This window comes from Gadus chalcogrammus, chromosome 13 (genome assembly GCF_026213295.1).
Source record: "Gadus chalcogrammus isolate NIFS_2021 chromosome 13, NIFS_Gcha_1.0, whole genome shotgun sequence".
In the NCBI taxonomy this organism is placed as follows: domain Eukaryota; kingdom Metazoa; phylum Chordata; class Actinopteri; order Gadiformes; family Gadidae; genus Gadus; species Gadus chalcogrammus.
In genome coordinates, this window is record NC_079424.1 from 16,205,932 (window position 1) to 16,211,664 (window position 5,733).

General features: G+C 43.0%; 1 long non-coding RNA gene across 1 annotated transcript; it reads right to left on the reverse strand.

The window, feature by feature from the left end:
• Positions 1–1,265: 1,265 nt before the first annotated feature.
• LOC130402331 (uncharacterized) lies at positions 1,266–4,796 on the reverse strand. Its single transcript, XR_008903925.1, has 3 exons — positions 4,244–4,796; positions 3,743–3,897; positions 1,266–2,875 (listed from the first exon to the last, which is right to left on the reverse strand). It is a non-coding gene; the product is annotated as an uncharacterized LOC130402331 (long non-coding RNA).
• Positions 4,797–5,733: the final 937 nt, after the last annotated feature.

The following is a 5,733-nucleotide window of genomic DNA, read 5'->3' on the forward strand; positions in this document are numbered from 1 at the left end:
GCCCAGGGTGGATTTGCTCTGGGTTAACTCTGCATCTTGTCACTGGCCATTAAGTTTGATGCATGAGGATGTAAACAACCTCAAATACAATTCAACTTATTCTTTTGTTTCTTGAATTTTATGAATTGATGGAGTTGCGGATAAATGGAGTTGTGTATAGACTGTAAAGACATTTCTTTGAGATGTAAGTGAAATCGACAAATGATGCACAAACTCTGATTGTTCACCATTTTGAAAATAATCGGTACATGCCCTTGAGGTGTTTGGTGGAGGCCTGGATCCAATAAAATGTCCATTAAGAAACCTTGTGGAAATCAAATGACTCTAATTGTTAGCTGCTTGTGAGAACTTTTGAGTTTGAGAACCAGGACAAATATTGCTGTTTGTGAAGCCTAAAATCCTTCCAGATGAGTTGGATTGTTATGAGAGAGCATCTACGCAGAAGATACAAATAGATCTGACAAAATGTTGATACCGGTAATTCATTAAAACAAAAATTCCTGGGGCTAGTTTTCGAATCAAATGGTTTTACTGTGATGAATTACAGGAATGAAAGGCATGGGATATCACTCTTTCTCAAGTCTTTCGTATGGTTGTGATTGTGATAGGAACACAACATTAATTTCAGTTACACAGACCCAAATGCACACCAACATTTCAAAACACATACCCAAACACACAAACATATGTATGGAGCTTAGTTTCTCAACTCCAGGGGAGTCTTAGTCAAGACATGGTTCAAAGGGTAAACAATAGATGTTTTATCAGAAGACAATGAATTACCACTATACGCTCCTTTTAAAAGGCTCAAGGTAGTCAGAATACGCCCGTAATGATAGGACATGGCTGAACTTAAGAAATGAAGCGATTGCTTGATAGATATTTCACTCTCACAAAACCTCATTAAACCTCTATTTAAGTGTTAGCTGCCACGGTGATAAACCTGCCCTGGAGGTTGGCTAGCAGTAGGCCCACTCTTAAAGGTCTTCTCCAAAGGAAGCTAACAAGTCACCACCGTGTCTCCTTTGCTCCCCCCCCCCCATCTCTCTTCATAGCAAAAGTACAGCCCTTAATTGTACCCAGGAATATAGGTGAAGGGGATACATAGTACTGTATGAGTTGAAGTCCAACATTTGAGTGTAGATGCGATAAGCTTGTTGATTTACATTATTCTCAAAGCCTCCAGGTCCTGGTCGTTCTTTGAAAAGTGGCCTTCGCGCTAAGCTCGCGATAATGAGCCCGTCTCAAATGAAAGGAGGCTGGCGTGGTCCGGCTTGTTTAGATAATCAGCTGCTTGATGAAAGTATGGAAACAGTATTAAGTGGAGGAAATGGCTTGGTTGTTCATAAATCATAAATTCATAAATACTGCAGTTAGTTGGTAATGGTTTGTAATGGACAACATGTGCATTAATATATATTCCCAGTTGTACATTGTGCTTGAACTAAGTTCAGGTATCTCATGTTAATAAACCTTAGGGTTTATGCTTGTCACAGATAATTTGCCTGAATAAAAAAAAAAAAACACATTCTCAAAATAATTTAATTATGTAAATGGAACACATTTGTTGTTGGCATACTGTGAATTATTGCCCAATATATTGTTTAATGATTATTACATATAGATTATAAACGATGAATCCTCAATAGCAATGTAAACCACATGTTGTGAAACTTTGTTCATGCGTATGTAATTAGAATTATGAAGTGGATTTCAGCCAAGCCCACTTTCACTTTTCTATTACAGTTGACTTTTTCAACTTATTTTTATGACTCATAATAATTTCCCTTCTTGGAAATAAATTATCAATGGCAGTGTTTCAACATCTCTTTTGATCCAACAACAATCAAAACAACAACTTGAAATATTTATTGATAACTCCCTTGGGATACCGACTACGCAGTAACAACAAAACATTTAATGGCATCTAACATGCTTCAAAACCTCCACCGCTGGACTCAAATCTCCTTATCTTTTAAACTCTTCCAGTCGTGTCGGCCCTTACGAACCCTTCCACCCATGTAAGTACGCGTGCCATCACTTGAACGTTTTGTGGGCCGAGAATGGCCTTGTCTCGTTAAAACCCCTTATGACTCTGAAATAGAAGCATGTAAAAAGACGTTCTGGAGCCAGATAGGGACGCCGCGGTGCTAACGCTAACCTTTAGCACAAGGTCAGCTTGTAGCAGGCGGTAATCTGATGTGAGAACAAAGTCTTGTCTCTGACCTCCTGGCCCTACTCCTGCCTCCTCTCTGTAATTACTCTGACCCGCCATGATTGGATGCTATTACCTTGTCTCACTTGAAAGCAGAATGGCCATAACCAAATATTTACATATTTATATAAAGCTAAAAAATACAGCTGTCAGAATATTTCCTCTCAAGGAGCTAAAAATGTAAGATTTCGGGGATGTTTGTTGCATGTTCTGTCTAGTTTTCTGTGTCACAGTTAGTACACTAAGGAGAACAGTAAATTGTGTTTATGTTCACATTGGAGCTCTATTCTAGTGGGATTCTCCAGTGAATCATATTTGCATTAGAGCATGCATTTGTGTGTGTGTGTGTGTGTGTGTGTGTGCGTGTGCGTATGTGTGCTGTGTATGTGTATGTGCGTGTGCGCGTGTGTGTGTGTGTATGTGTGAGTGCCCGCATGTGTTTGTGACTGTTGGTGTGTGTTTGAGAAATAAATATGCACTTCTACAGTATGTAATTTGTAGTATGTTAGCCGTAACTTTACAATATTGGAAGAACTGAATTCCACATAATCAGTGTCCTGTCCTGTTCTATTGAGGGCTCATCTAGGTCCAAGGGTCCCGCCGTCTCATTGGATTGAGAGGTTTAAGCTCCTGTTGAGCCTCCAGCCATTGTTACGCCCCCTGTGTATCCAATCACAGTGCAAAGATCAAGTCAGGTCAACTCGACATAGACGAGCACACGATTCAGCCATTTCATCATTTTCACTGCATGTCAATGTATGCTTGAGAACGAATCAATCATCAAAAGCGTTAACGCGTTTACTACACACTCTATTTCAAATGACATAGCCTAACGCATTTCACCAGAAGGAAATCTCCTCACCGTGAACCCAATCATGCGTGCGTGAGATTCCTCCCACTGTAATGGAACCCCCATGGATCCAGTGTCATGAAATCACCAGGTAGCGGGCGGAGGTCGTGATGTATGATGTAATTGACCGTGCTTACCGTACATGCTATAGATCCATCCTCCCTGAGTTGGTGTGTTATTTATGTGTGTGCGTGGGGTTGGTCATTGGTCAGGGTGCTGTTCCTACAGTGATTGCCCGGAGCTGGGAGACCACAGCTGTCATCAGGCTGTAAGTGACTGACAAACCACCACACTGAGGCCATGGGGCCCTAGCGTGGGAATATGTATGAGTGTGCGTGTGTGTGTCTGTGTATGAATGTGTGTGCGGTGTGTATGTGGCTGTGTGTGTGTGGTGGGATTTGTTGTAGGTGTGCATTGTGTGTGTTTGCACATTTGTGTGAGTGTGAGCAGAAGTGACTTTCTACCTGTGTGACCTGCCATCCCTGAGTCTGTTCATATACAGTGATCATGTTCAATAAGCCTGTTTGAAACATGGGCCTAGACCTGTGCAGATTCACATCCGTATGCGCATGATATATTATGCATGACGTCACATTACATTGTAGTATGGTAGCCTTTGTTTCTCTTTCATCGCTGATACTTGCAGACGGAGTCAATTCTTCACATATCTCCACTACCTCTAGTTCTGCGGCCGGGGTGCCCTCTTTTCTCTCTTCACAGTCTCGCGGGTGAGGACGTCAAACCTGTAATCTCCTATGTGGGCAGCAAGGTGACAGTGTCATCACTCGAGATGAGGTTATTCATGCGCTCTTCGTATGATTTCTCCTTTTTTCTACCCAGAGAAAGGACACATAGCACTGGAGTCATTCCTTCTCACCACTGAGATGAAAGCGCACATCGTTCATCACCAACCAACCAAACAGCCCAGCTGTTGAGGATATTACAGACACAGATATCAAGCAGGACACAACGGCTAATTAATGGTAAATACTGCTACAAACATTGATGATAAGGTAGTGGAAGAAGAGCCACATGCTTTCGATAGTTTGCTGTATTAGGTACACAGATTATGCCGTAACAAAGAATTGAATGGCACATTTTCATTCTTTGAGGAATACATTGAAATATTACATTTCTAAATCTCGACCAGTTATGTGGGATTATGCTCAAACCCTTACCCTTAGGTTAGGAGGTTTGGGGTTGAGAAGGCCTTGTGTGATCTTCATAACCACCCTGAAGGCACAGCTGTTTGGAAAACTACAAAGAACAAAAGCCCGATTAACAGCCAGATCACCTGTAGTAGTTGGGGAGGGACACTGTATCACACCGTCTTACCAGGCCTTACGGGACACCTGCTGATGTGTGAGTGTTACGGCTCAAGACGGGGTGGACCCAAACGCACGGCACAAATGACCGCAGACGAGAGCGGAGACAGTTGAACAGTCTATTAGTCCACAGTTGGTGCTGGTGGTTGCGTCCGTTAGGGGAATCCACGGACCGGGTTGTCCGAACCGGGGTTGGATGAGTCGGCTGGCAGCCGAACCGACAGTCACGCCCGATGATTCCATGGTGATGGTACTCCGGCAGTAGAGCAGGGTTGAAGTATAGTTGTGATGATGATGACTGGTAGAGAGACAGAGGTATTAGGGATGCGCAGACTTGAACACGAGTAAACTAGAAAACTAGGAATACAGGTATGACGAATCAGGAAGCTACTCAACAGGGTAAGTACCACTGACGACCTGGCGACGCATGGTTGGAAGGCTGGGGCAGATATACTGGTGGTCCTGATTGGAGATGACTCTCAGGTGCGGGTGATCAACGAGGCTGGGTCGGGGAACTGTGCTGGAATGCGGAGGCCACGCCCCCGCACATGAAACACTGAGACAGCAACAAACAGGGACAGACGAGACTGACAGAGAGCGGTACGAGTGGAAGCTAGGATCTGGTGGGAGAGACCGTGACAGTGAGTTTGTCCCGGTGCGGCCTGGCTACCCGGTAACTGTGGGAGCTGTTACCAAATAGCAGGCCTTTATACTGTTTCTAAAGACTCAACTATCTTTCATCTATGGCATTTCTCAATAGGTCAGCGTCCGAAAAATACCCCTTTGTTTGTCAAGCGTGGATTGACCTAAATCTAATAAAGACAGAAAGACACACACACACACACACACACACACACACACGCACACACACACACACACACACACAGACACATCATAGATAAACAAGGTTCTGAGACAATTCCGTTCATGGTCAATGTAAGCGTTTTGCAGCAGCCTGTGTTGACAGGGCTGTGAAATATGGTGCTTGATGGCAGGGAAATGCAGCTATCAAAGCTATAAATTACATCCTATTAGGGAGGACTTTAGAGTGGGGAACAAACTATATGGAGCTTTGTTGTATTAGGTGAGTATGAGGAAAACGTTATCCAGATCCTCCACTCTACAGCTTTTTTTTTTATGCCGTTGTCGGTAGTGGGCAAGCACATTTATTTGGCTGAAGTATTGGAGTTTTAGGTAATATCGATTACTTTATTTTAAGTGGCTGTCTCCAAATTGTTAATGTAAATCAATGTATGTTAAAGGACAAATCCGGTGTAAAAAGGATTTGGGATATGTTTGATGTTATGATAACGAGTTGGAATGTTCGTTTTGTAGCAAAAAAG